This window comes from Macaca fascicularis, chromosome 1, assembly GCF_037993035.2.
Source record: "Macaca fascicularis isolate 582-1 chromosome 1, T2T-MFA8v1.1".
NCBI lineage: Eukaryota > Metazoa > Chordata > Mammalia > Primates > Cercopithecidae > Macaca > Macaca fascicularis.
The window spans coordinates 134,864,835-134,879,550 of record NC_088375.1 but is presented as its reverse complement, the minus strand read 5'-3'; positions in this window follow the sequence as shown (position 1 = coordinate 134,879,550).

Sequence of the window (14,716 nt, the reverse complement as noted above, 5' to 3'; positions counted from 1 at the left end):
GTATGCTGGAAAGCAATAACTTCTCACATTCAGCTAAAAAAACAAAGATTGATTAGAAGATAAATCTGAGCATATTAATGTTAATTATATATATAACATGTATTGATTATGTAACTGACCTTAAGTACTTTTAATACATCATCTCATTTAATCCTTACAACAATTCTATGAAGTAGGTGTTATTATCCCCATTTTACAAATGAGAAAAGTGGGAAAGAGCTTAAAGTAACAATGGATGTCACAGTACCTGTGGTACTGAAAATCACCAGTCAGGTAGCCAGTCCAGTTTTAGTTGGCTCCAAATACCACATTTCTAACTATTACAACAAAACAGACCTGACAGTTTTTATGTCTCTATCTCTATGAGAATTGTTTGATTCATGTTTGAATTGAATCAGATATCTCCGTTAGTCATTATTATCATTTTTCTCTACTAGGGATCATCCCAGTTGAAGGGACTGTATTTTTAAGGCATGTAGTGAGGCACTTAACAAATATTTGTTGAATGAATGAATGAATACTTCAGTACTCAGAGGACTTGCTAGGTGTTTAAACCCCAAATTCTCTTATTTTCAATAACCAACCATCAGCATTATTCTTATATCAGCTGTTCATATTCACAATTCTTCACAGATTAATTTAGCATGATTAGTAATTACAGGACAATAGTTAACAAATTATTTACTTTTTGAGTCTGACACCATTTCAAGTTTAGGATCTCTAAGACCATACTGAGGTTTAATAATGCAGGAGAAAGACTCACAGAGCTCTCTGGATGCTGTTATACTTATGATGACAGTTTAGGATGCAGGTTAGGTTAAGTTGAAAGGCTTACATTCTGACTCTGACTAAAGAATCCTGTCGTGAGTTCCTCAAATCTTGTCGGGAGTTCCTCGAATTGTTGACATACTAATTAATACATAACCTACTAACACTGAAAAGAACACTGATTTCTTTCTGAGTCATGAACTTTTACTGGTTGTCTTGCATGTAGAATATTTCAGCTTGTATGTTGTAATCTGCAGCCAAAGATTATAACCTCTGTATTGCACCCCGCAATGAAAAGGACAATTCTGGTGTGAGGAGTCCTCCTCCCTTCTTCTAAACTGTCCTGTAAAAGCTTTCCAACTGATAGTGGACTGTGGAATATGCCCAACTATCTTGGTGTGTTTTCCCAAGTCAGTCCTTACAGGTAGTTTCCAACAAACCTTTGTCAAATTATTTCTGCCTCAGCAGCCTTAATTTTGGTTGACATGACTCAAAACTTCCATCATAATTTGCACTGTTAAGCTGTCTGGCATAGCCTAAATTCCCAAATAAGACACTCCTATCAGGCATGACATTGCAAGAACATAGAGATTACCTCCCAGAAGCTGAGGGCAAAGGCCAGATCTCTCTTTGGAAAAGGTTAAATTCTTTATTCCACAAAGAATTTAAGTAAGTCCAAGGTTCTTTTTTTTTTTTTCAAAAACACTTTTCATTTGTATTTTGATATACTTTCTGAAGTAGGAGACCTAGAGGTCCAATTATAGCTACAGGGTCAGGATGTGAATGTGAACGTCATCTTCTTGGCATGCTGTTATTTCAGTGTCTCTACAAGTGTAAGCATAGATTAGCATCAAACTACAGTAGAGACCAACCTGCAATTACAGCTAATTCATGTGACCAAATTAGGGAATCTAAATAAGGAGAAAGATTTTAGAGTGTCCTTAATTTAGGATCCAACCCAATAACTAGACTCTGAAGCCAGGCCTATCCTGCATTGTTATCCCAAAAATCAATCCTCTTCTTAATTCTATCATCTTTTCCTAAAGCCTATTTCAGACTCCTTTTTATTCATTTTTTTTCTGACTACCAAGAAGATAAATAAATGGATCAGGTGCAGTGGCTCACACCTGTAATCCCAGCACTTTGAGAGGCCAAGGTGAGGAGATCACCTGAGCCCAGGGATTTGAGACCAGCCTGGGCAACATAGGGAGACAGAGCCAAAGAATGCCAAAAGATTGCCAAAACCCACCAGAAACTAAAGGGATGCATGGAACTGGTTTCTGCCTCACCCCCTAGGAAGTAACCAACCCTACTGATACCTGATACCTCCAGAACTGTTAGACAATAAATTTCTGTTATTTAAGTCAGTTCATTCCCAACCTTTTTGGCACCAGGGACCAGTTTCATGGAAGATAATTTTTCCACAGCCAGGCATGGGAGTTGGCTTTGGGATGATTCAAGTACATTACGTTTATTGTGCACTTTATTCCTATTACTATTACATTGTAATATATAATGAAATAATCATACAACTCACCATAATGTAGAATCAGTAGGAGCCCTGAGCTTGTATTCATGCATCTAGTCAGTCCCATCTGTGGGTGATGGAGACAGTGACAGATCGTAAGGCATTAGATTTTCATAAGGAGCACATAACCTAGATCCCTTGCATGCACGGTTCACAATAGGGTTCACATTCCTATGAGTATCTAATGCCACTGTTGATCTAACAGGAGGCAGAGCTCAGGTGGTAATGCAACTGATGGGGAGCAGCTGTAAATACAAATGAAGCTCTACTCTCTCACCTCCTACTGTACAGCCCAGTTCCTAACAGGCCACAAACAGGTACCAGTCTATACCCCAGAGGTTAGGGACTCCTGATTTAAGCTACCCAGTTTGTGTTACTTTTTTACAGAAGCCCTAGCAAATGAATTCATAGACTAAATATGTACTACTAGGTCATTTTGAATGTCATTTTTGTAATTTTCTCATCTTATTGGTCAAATCAGTACAGTTTAGAAAAAGAACTTTCTCTTTTGCATATGCAACTTTGGTCTCTTCTTTTTCATTATCCTATACTTACTCTTTTCTCTATTCACATCCCAGATTTTATTCTATGTGGCCAATAAATATTATTGCAATGAGAGTCCAGACTTGTGAGTCAGTTATCAAGCATGAAGAGCTTTTCAAATATTGTATTTTGCAAGCTCAGAATTTCTATTATGTTATTTTAATTAATTTCAATTTTCTGTTGAAGTAATCCATCTTTTTATTCATTTTGACTATCTTTTTAACATATTAATCACAGTTATTTTTGAACTCTGTTTACCAAATCACATATTTATATCATCTCTGAGTTTGCCTTTATTTACTGTCTTCTCTCTTGATTATTTGTTGCTTTTCCTGCTTGTTTGTATGTCTAATACTTGCTTATTATATGCTTGACATTATAAATGATACATCATAGATGCTATGAAATGTGTTATCTTCCTCTAGAGATTCAGTTTTTATCTAGCAGGCAATTAAATTATGGAAAATCACCCTTATCCTGCCACAGTTTGATTTTAGTCTTTCTTAGAGTGGGTCTATTTCACTTTTTCCCTTATTCCCGGAGTCTAGCCCTTACTCCTAGCATGCTCCTTACTTCGAAGATGTGATGTTTCCATAGTAACATCAACAACAGGCCCAAGGTATTCATTAGCTGGACCCAAATGTCAGTGTCTCCCCAGAGTTGTGCAATTTCTGAAATCTCTGCTTATCTCTCAGCACCCCCACATCTTTTCTCTGCTATATCTCCTGAAATCTCATTATGTGAATACACACTTTTATGCATCAGTCAAAGACCCAAAGTGAATTTTCTTTTCTTTTTTTTCTTTTTTTTTTTTTTTTTTTTTTTTTTTTTTTTTTTTTTTGAGACGGAGTCTTGCTTTGTTGCCCAGGCTGGAATGCAGTGGCGAGATCTCCACTCATTGCAAGCTCCACCTCCCAGATTCACGCCATTCTCCTGCCTCAGCCTCCCGAGTAGCTGGCACTACAGGCGCCCACCACCACGTCCAGCTAATTTTTTGTATTTTTAGTAGAGACAGGGTTTCACCTTGTCAGCCAGGATGGTCTTGATCTCCTGACCTCGTGATCCGCCCGCCTCGGCCTCCCAAAGTGCTGGGATTACAGGCGTGAGCCACCGTGCCCAGCCCCAGTGTGAATTTTTATGTAGATTTTTGGGGCCACTTCTCCGTACTTCTCTCCTAATACCCTACCCCTCAACTCCCAGTCACCACTGTAACTCCTAAAACCAGTCTCTGCTTTCCCTGAGAGCAAGAATTTTGCTTTCTGCTAGGGCTGTATGCTCCCATACAGTGGTTTGAAAATAGCTCTTTGGGAGAAATCCAGAGTGAAGGCAGGGTGTAGGTCACATTTTTTCCCTTATCTCAGTGATATCAACCTTGCATTGGTTGCTGCTCACTTTCTGCAAACACTTGTTTAAATTTTTTCCATAGTTTATATATGTTTTGATGGGCGGACAAGTCTAACATAAGCTACTCAATCATGGCCAAATCTTAAAGTCAGGCATAAATTGTTTTTATTGTATTTATTTATTTATTTATTTTAGAGACAGGGTCTCACTCTGTCACCCAGGCTGGAATGCAGTGGCATATCATAGCACACTGCAGCCTTAAACTCCTGGGTTCAAGTGATTCTCCTGCTTCAGCCTCCTGAATAACTGGGACTACAGGCAGGCACCACCACACCCAGCAAATTTTTTAACCTTTTGTGGAGACAAGGTCTCCATATGTTGCCCAGGCTGGTCTCGAACTCCTGGCCTCAAGTGATCCTCCTGCCTAAGCCTCCCAAAATGCTGAGATTACAGGCATGAGCTACCACACCAGTCCATAAAGTTCTTAAACACGGACTTAATCCTCATGACACATTTATTTGCTCTTTCATATCCTTCTCGCTCCTCTCTTTCCATACCTTACTAACTGTAACATAATAAAAGCATGTTTCTAACAGATAATTTCCACAAATAACTATAATCCTACTATTTAAAAACTCAACATGCTATCATCCTAGAGAAGAAAATCTATAACACAGTGCCAGTAGGAATGCCAACTAATAACAAATTGGTGTTTAGACTTCTTACCTTCTGTAAGGGTCATGAAAGAAATATGTATTCACAATTGTCTAATTTCTTAAATGCAACCTTATGGAAAGACAGAATCAGGGTAAAGACAAACACTAAGAACAATGCTCAGTGGAGACATAAACAGAGTCCTTAGATTAAGACACAGGTAGAGGCTAGCAGAATTCACACTGTTTCCCAGATTCGCTATCCCATGAAGAGACACTTTGTCCAAGCACAGCCAGACATACTTTAGTTTTGTTTGAGGAAATAAACTCTGATTTCTTGTCTCATAATATTTACAGAGGGGTTAGGAATAAGGAGGAAACCTCCACAAGGAGTAGAAAGAGTCCTAGTTTTTGCAATTAGAGTGTCATTGGCATCTACTCTGAGATACCAATTGCCCAATAAGTTTCAATAGCCAGCTGTTTTCAACTAAAGACCATGATGCTCTCCTGGATGAGCCAACTAGTCTATTTGATCAAGAAAACCAGGTTGTCTCCTTGCAGACAGTAAGTAACAGCCTATAGGTTATTATTTCGAGCTTATCATGAAGATTTGTTGTTGTTGTTTTGAAATGGAGTCTCGCTCTGTCGCCAGGCTGGAGTGTAATGGTGTGATCTTGGCTCACTGCAATCTCCACCTCCCGGGTTCAAGTGATTCTGCTGCCTCAGCCTCCCAAGTAGCTGAGATTACAGGCACATGCCACCATATCCAGCTAATTTTTGTAATTTTAGTAGTGAGGGCATTTCTCCATGTTGGCCAGGCTGGTCTCTATCTCCTGACCTCACGATCTGCCCAACTCGGCCTCCCAAAGTGCTAGGATTACAGGTGTGAGCCATAAAGGCTCATAAAGGCTTTTTCTAGCAGGGTCTTTGTTTCTGGTTAAAATACAAATACAGTACATCTAGGAGAGGTACTACAGATTGGTCAGTTACATTTCAGAATGATGTCTTTATTGACTCCTTTTCTGATAACTTATTTTGATAGTTAAGAGAGAGTAGAATCAAAAGCTGTGGGTTGCGAAAGGTAAATAGGAAGAGAAGCAAAGGAATTTGCAGAAAGAAGTTTGGAGGCTTGAGGAAACAGCTTCAGATTTAGCAGTTTGGGCCCCTGCTTATAAATCTTCATGTCCGTATTGATATGTTATTAATAGCATATTGGTACATTAGTATAAATGGCATTATACATCTCACTTAAAACAGTCATCTTCAATCTCGAGCTACACAGAATCACCTATAGAGGGTCTCTAATGTAATTGATTTGGGGTGTACCTAGGACATCTGGAACACTGCATTCCAGCCTGGGTGACAGAGTGAGACTCTGTCTCTAAAAAATAAATAAATACAATAAAAACAATGTATAGGTTTTACAGTTCACGATGTCCTAGGTACACCCCAAATCAATTACATTAGAGACCCTAGAGATGGGGTCCAGGCAGTAGTGGTTGTTAAATCTCCACAGGTGATTCCAATATGTAGCCAAGCTTGCGAATCACTGACATGTTCTCTTGGCTTCAGCTCTCTTTCGTAACAAAGCATCAGCTAGATGATCCCTGAGCATTCTTTCCAGTCCAAGTTCTTCAATTCTGTGATAATGCATGAAAATTTTCCCTTTAATTAATGTTCTTTTTGTTGCTCACAAAACTGAAGCAAATACACTGAGTTCTTTTTTTCCTTTGGCTTTGTGACTTAGGTAAATACAAATGTTCTCCAAAGTTTATATTGTTTCATAAGATGTTTTCCATCTCTGTTCACCTAGACTTTCATCAGAGGAAAGGGGGAAACAGCTATTAGCTGTCCAAAGAAAAGCATAAGTCTAACACGAAACATATTATAAAAATAAACACTTTACAAGTGGGATGAGTCCTTTCTGTAAACACAGGAAACACCTGCTTATTGATGTTTTGCTATGGTGGAAGTTTTGTGTAAGTGTTTTCATAATTACAGATTCATATTCCATATATGTTAAGCAAAACTGTTTGCATGACTCATTTGGAAAAGACTTTGAACTCTCTTGCTTAAGACCTGACAGTGCTCTCTTCTCTTCCTTTCTCTCTCCCCAAGAAGAGATGCCTAATGAGAAGTGCCGGGATTGGCCACATGAGCTTTCACAGAGAGGCTCCGGGAAGGAGAAAGCCTGGAAATCAGGCCCATCTGCACAGCACACTCACCTGCTGTGAGTCATTCAGTCCATGTCAGGCATTTTTTTTCCTACAGCTCTTCCTCCCTCACAGATGTGATATTAAAGAGCTATATAATGTGTAAGACACTCTAAGGTACTGTGAAGCAAGAAATGAAATAAATATAGGATCTTTACCTTGCCAAAAAGCAACATCTCAGAATTTGCCAAGCCACCTGCTAAGGTCAAGGGGTTTGTCATCTGAAGCAAACTGCCTCTGTTAAAGACAAATGGCATAATATCCACAGCCCCCTCCCAGGAAACCTTCAGTATGGTTCACGGATATTCTCCTTAAACATAGCTGCATATTCAGACCTTCTCAACCTTGAGCATACCTTTGTTCCACCAGCAAGATCCTCTGCCTCTTTTTTTTCTGCCCTGTCTCCCCTTTTCCCTCTATCCCGACTCCTCACTATGGAAATACATCACTCAAGCTCCCATTTAATTAATAGCAGCTACTTTATTCAGCATTTGGCATGTTCCAGGAACTTAGCTGAATGCTTTTCATGCATTCGTTTACCTAATTCTTCCAACATATCTACAAAATAAGTTTTACGAAGGCAGACAATCAAAACTCAAAGAGGCAAAATAACTTGCTCAAAATCACAAAACTAGGATTCAAACCCAGGCCTTTCTTGATCCAAAGCTGATTCTATTACCCACTACATTGCACTGTCACTCTTCCCACAGAAGGGTGAAAACTTTCTTGATGACTACCATGCAGCAATTTCTCCACTCTTGAAATCAAGCTGCCCTCCAGTATATGTTTTTACAGGTTGCATATTCTTGATCACTATTTTATATTGCTATTTAATTTAAAATGAATGTTTTGTTTCTTTCCCTAAGTATATTACAAGCCTATTAAAGCCACAGAACTATGCAAAGTGCCTAACATAATGCACTTACATTCTGTAGGTACATACAAAAACTGGTGTTCTTTTTCAGTCGTGGTATATGCTTTTGTTACCCTTTTATCACCTAGCACATTGCTATGTACAGTAGTCTAACCCAGACAATAAATCCTTCCCATTTGTGTAGGGCACAAATGGAGGGATTAAATAACAAGGCATGAGGTGAAGAAGGCCAGTAAAGATGTAATTGAAGATGAACCTATCTACCTACTTTTGGGTCATCTTGGGTTATGATTTTAATGTTGATAAGAGCTATCAGAACTTAAGAAGCATTTCTTTTTTATAATGCACAGAATACCAAAATACTGATATTAGACAGTATTCCATATTTGTATAAATTATAATTTCTAATCAGCTATTAATATTTACTAGTGTCTTTGTGCAGAATGTTTATCTATATGTCATAGCACAAAGGTAGAAACAAGCACAAAATAAATTGACATAGTATTTTACATTTTAAGAATAATCAGCCAGGCATGGTGGCTCACGCCTATAATCCTAGCACTTTGGGAGGCCGAGGCAGGCGAATCACTTGAGGTCAGGAGTTGAAGACCAGCCTGACCAACATGGGAAACCACTGTCTCTATTAAAAATACAAAAATTAGCTGGACGTGGTGGCACACACCTGTAATCCCAGCTACTCAGGAGGCTGAGGCAGGAGAATCACTTGAACCCAGGAGGCAGAGGTTGCAGTGAGCCAAGATTGTGCCAATGCACTCCAGCCTGGGCAACAAAGCAAGACTCCCTCTCAAAAAATACAATTAAAAAAAAAGAATAATGAACACAAGGTTTTTCTATGCAAAGCAATTTGGTAAATTAAGAAAAATACTTAGAAAAGTCAGAAAAAAAAATCGCCAAGCAAACTTAGAAAACTGAGGGAAAACTTTTAGAGCTTGATTAAGTAGTAATTCCTCAAGATGAAAGACTTACTGATGAAATAAAATAAATCTGATTCTAAGAGATAAGAATAATTGGCATGCAGGAGATACTGACTCACATACCTTCCTGTACCAACCAGAGTATCATTTTTTTTTCAGATAGGAGAGGAGTAAAGGTTACGCCCTGTGGCTTCCTAGTGTGTATGAAATCACTCTGATGCTCATTTTTCTGATTCCAAGACTCTTGACTAAGAATGTCCAAGCTCTTATTTGAGACCATAGAATAGAATATGAAAATAAATAACTTGAAATAGAGAGGCAGGCATCTCAGCGAGTAGCACATATGCACTCACCCCTTAACCAGTCGCAAGTACCTCCTCAGTAACACACCCTCTTCAGCGTGCTAGGAATATGAAGCCAGTACATGACACAAGACTGGAATGTGATATTTATCTTACTCTTGTCTACTGTTTTAATGTGTGAGTGTAAAGGGTATTCTGCCCTTATTTATGAGTTTGTTTCCCTTTGTGTAGAATGCAGTATAAGTCCATCATATATAATGTATAATAAAGTGTGATGTATACATATATGCATTTTCATGTTGCTAAACATTATTTCTAAACATGATTAATGATGGCTGCCTTGTCTACTGTTTTAATGTGTGAGGGTGTAAAGAATATTCTTCCCTTATTTATGAATTTGTTTCCCTTTGTGTAGAATGAGGTAATACCCATTTACTTTCCTTCAAAGATCTCAGGAATGACTCATGAAAAAGGTTCTTCAATTTAGCCAGTACAATAAAATGTTTTCAATAACAAATAATTTCCTTTATACCTGTAGAACGTTTAATCTGCATATAACTACAATCTAGACTCTCAATACATGTTTTCTATTTCTTGCTAACGCCCATGAGACTTTCAGGAATTAGAACTATAGGTTCCACCATTTCCTGGCCTTTCTGTAGCTATAGATTTTCTAGCCATGTGATTTTACAGTCACCTTAGTTTAGTGAGGGTAGCTCCAGACATGGCGTCAAATGACCCATGTTCAAATTTCAGCTCTGCTTTTCATTATTAGCCTGGTGACCTTGACTAAACCAAGTATCTCCCTGAGCCTCAGCATCTTTTCTATAAAGAGGAGAAATAATACCTGCCTGCACTTACCCATAGGATTGTAATGAGACTCAAGATGATGAAAACTATGCAAAAATGCTGTGTAAATCATATCTCTGTAGCAGGATTTTTTGTGCTATTTTTAGTTGCTTGCAGCCCTTTTATTCCCTATTAGCGAGCAACAACTACTATTAAAATTTTCATTTGTTTTCTTCTGATCTTTAGTTTCTACGTATGTGTATATGTGTTTTTGTATGTATAGATTTACTTTTTTAAATATAAGCATTTTATTGTAATACAATTATGTATTATAATACTTTTATCCTACTTTTACAAAATGTATTTTATAATACACATACAATTTTATGTATTTTATAATGTATTATGGTAAAATTATGTATTATACTTGCATATATAATGACATATGTATGTATATATCCCTAGATTAATAAAAGTTCTTCCACATAACAGCTTAGTATAAGTCCATCATATCTAATAGATAATAAAATGTGATGTATACATACATGCATTTCCATGTTGTTAAACATGATTTCTGGACTTGATTAATGATGGCTGCCTTAAAAATATGATGGGTTTTTTTTTTTTATCCTACCATACAAGTAAACTATAATTTATTTGATCATTCCCTATTTTTAACTCATTAGGATACTTTTTCCCAGCTTTTCCCAGGTTTTTGTTTTGGGTTAATTTGTTGTTGATGATGATGGTACTGGGTTTATTTGCTATATAACAATACTATAGTAAACGTATCTGTGCAAAAATTTCTGATTCCATGGGGAAGATTTCTAGAACTAAAATCACTGGATCAAAGGATATGGAGTTTTCTGAGTCCCCTTCTATTATACTGTCAAATTCTGTTTCTGAAGCATTGTACTAGTTAGACAATGTAAAATGGAATCAATGCTACAGTAACCTTGTCAGAATTATTACCTATTTCAATCATTACTAATGTCACAGGCAAAAAATAATATATCTTTATTATTTACATTTATGTGATTATTAGTGAAGTTGAAAAGTTGTCATGTTTATTGATTTTAATTATCTCTGCCTAGAATTATCTCTTCTCATTCTTGCTCCAATTTCAATATTTTCCTTATTGATTTATGTGTCATTTACACTTCAATGAAATTAATTTCTTTATTTTTCCTCATAACATTTTTCAAATTTGTCATCTGCGTTGTAACACTGCTTATGATTTTTGATATTGTATTTTAAATTTATGTTTTTTGAAATCAGATTCACCAGCCATTTTCTTCCACTGCTTTCTTTCTATGCTTTGTAAATTAAGTAAAGGGAATTCCTACTGCATCCATATATCTATTCATTCTTTTACTAAAAACCAGCCCCAATGTTCAAAGACTTATAGAATAAAGCTAAAGCTGAAGATACTGATTGTTGCCATTCTGCTAGGAAGCCAGTTTGAAACCATCAGCCAGGAGATTATTAAGTATTTCTGGTAGAGAAGGAGTTGGCACCAACCCAGACACAGCTCTATTTATAGGCAGCACAGATACCTCCTGTGCTGTGGCTTTTAGCCAATGCTAAGGACCCAGAAGTTCTAACAGTTGTAAAGCACGTCTGTACCAGTGATCATGTAAGTCAGAGGGGGTCAGGCTCAGGGCTAGTTGATACTGGGGAACGATGAGAACAGAGAGTAGGATACCACCACCAGAATCAGTTCTACTGGAGGAGAGTAGTTTGCAAATGTCTAGCATGCAGAAATTGTAATCAGAAAGATGAGTCTAAAAGCAATTCCTGACCTTCCAATTCTAAGGTTCTCTCTCTCACTGTTCTCTGGCTGTATTCAACTCTATGCTGAGTAAAGACAGGCCTCTTGCTTGCCATATATTTAAATTCTACATTCCTGTCTTTAGAAATACCCCTGGACAGGCAAACTTGCTTCCTCAGCAGCAGGAAAATTAATCATGGCTAGTAACAATAATACTTAACATCAATTAAGCTATTTCTATAGTCCAGAACCTGTTCTAAGCCTTTAATATTCATCAAACCCTTCAAAACTCTTTGAACTTATAAGAACTATAATTTTCTCTATTTTATAGTTAAAGAAACTGAGGCATGGAGAAGTTAAGTAGCTTGCCCAAGGTTGAGCCAAGACTTGAAACCAGACAGCCTGGTTCCAGGGTTGGCACCCTTATGATATTCTACATTATTCTGTATTAATATAACACAAATCTTGAGAACAAGTGTTAATTTTAATTTATGTATGTAGAAAGACATAAACGTATATTTATATATATGAAAAGATATATAAATATTATGCCCTTGGATATCTGCCTTTACTTATTCTGGTCAATAGAGGGGGAGGGTTAGAAATTAATTAAATAATTCTTGGATTATCCGGGCCTCTGACTTTCCTACCTTCTGATGCTTCCATCAGAAAAAAAGAAGAGAACGAAGGAAAAAAGCACACATGGCAATTTCGCTACAGTTTGAAGTTAGCTCTGCTTGGAGTTAACTTTAAAGGGACAAGAGAGTGAATATAATGGTCAAAGTAACATCAGCTTCACGTAATCACCCAGTCATCACAGGTGCTTCCCTTGTTACCAGCTTAGAGCTGAACAGTGGAGGGTGCAGAGTGTGTATGGGTGAATTCCCAAGAACAACACAATTTTAGCCATCTCTGAGTGAACCTTGCCAGAAGACAAGGTTGTTATTGGGTTGTGCTGTCATTGTGTTGTTTTTCGGAATTCACCCATACACAGTCTGCGCCCTCCACTGTTCAGCTCTAAGCTGGTACCAAGGGAAGCACTGGTGATGGACACTTGTCCCTATAATCCCTTTCTCTTCCCACCTGGTATGCCGCACAGACTCGAACTTTCTCGTGGCTACAGTTTCAGAAATATTCATGGCCAATTCGCTGCTTGAGGCCTACACAGTGAGCAGGAGAGGTGCCCCCTGCCATCAATTTGCTTCTTGTCGTCTCATTCCCGCCACTCTATCCTCCACAGCACCTCTAGGCTGGTATTTTCCATTTGTGAATATAATCACATTCCTCCCATTAAAATTCTCCTGTAGGCTGGGTGCAGAGACTCATGCCTGTAATCCCAGCATTTTGGGAGGCCGAGGAGGGCAGATCACTTGAGGTTCGGAGTTCGAGACCAGCCTGGCCAACATGACGAAACTCTGTCTCTACCAAAAATACAAAAATTAGCCGGGCCTCATGGCGGGCACCTGCAATCCCAGCTACTCGGGAAGCTGAAGCAGGAGAATTGCTTGAACCCAGGAGGCAGAGGTTGCAGTGAGCCGAGATAGTGCCACAGCACTCCAGCCTGGCAACAGAGTGAGACTCTGTCTCAAATAATAAATAATAAAATAAATAAAATAAAATAAAATTCTCCTGTAGGTTCTTATCTCCTGTAGGATAGAGTCTAACCTCCCCAACACAGGATACAAGACCCTTGAGGCTCTAGCTCCACCTCCCCCACCCTTGAAGTTTGCATTCTAAGCTTCACAATCTACTTGTAAGTCCTCAAATATGCTTTGCTATCCTACAGGTCTGCGTCTTTGCCCAATCTGTTTCTCTCCTGGAGTATCCCCCACCATCCGACACCCACATGAACATACACTTTATATGATTTGCATCTTTGGATCTCATTTTAACTTCTACCTCCTATGTGAAGCCTCTCTCACTGTATCAGCCTACTTTATGTCATTCAGAAAAACTAATTGTGTTCCAAACCTGCCTCCCATGTGCATGTATCACCTTATGTGCTAGTTGCTTGTGTATCTGTCTCCCACTTAGATTGTGACCTCCTTAAGGAGAGGGGACTATAATTTTCACCTTTGCAAATGACATTTACTAAAAATGTATTTATTGGATGGGTAGATGAACGGATGGCTCAACGAAAGAATGGATAAATAGTATATTTTACACAATGATAATTGCTTACATTTGTATTCTTTAAAATTAGCAAAAACACCAATTTGTATAATCTCACTTAAACATGACAACAAATCTCTGAGATAGGTATTACTGACAATTTACACATAAAGAAACAGATTCTGAAAGGTTAAGACACTTGCCAGAGGTCACACAGTTTTGGTCATACCAAAATCATAAAAATGATTTAAATGTGCCCGTTTACTCGTCCATAAATTTATAGAGTTTTACAACTGGAAGACTTCCTTAGTCAACTCTTTTATTGGGACCATGAAAACCTGAGGCCCAGAGACTTAAAACATTTCTCAAATTTGCACCACTTATTAGTGGCAGACTCAGAGTGGGTAAAAAAAAAAAAATGCTTTATGGCTCTTAATTCTAACTTTCTAGGTTCATAAATCTAGGCTCTTCCACTCATTGACTGTAATGATTTTAAACAAACTGCTTAACCTCTCCGTGTCTGTTTCCTATAGTGATAAACAGGGCTAATAATAGTACCTACCTAACAGGCTTGTTATGAGGACTTAAATGAGATAATCCATGGGAAACTCTTACAAGAGTGTCTGATCATTGTGAGTGCTTTAAAAATGTTAGCTATTAATCTTCATCGTTTTACTTGGGTTGGTTCTTCCTCCTCCATGAATCAAGAGCATTAAAGAGGTGCTGTTGTAGTGATAGCAGTCACTCTCAAGGGAAAGAAGGTAAAAGGCAAAAAACAATATAATTCCTGTGGCAGAACGGAAATAGTAAGTTAGAGCACTAGAAGAAGTTATGGGAAAATGATAGAAAAACTCTACCCTGAGGTCACAGGCAAACAAATTGTG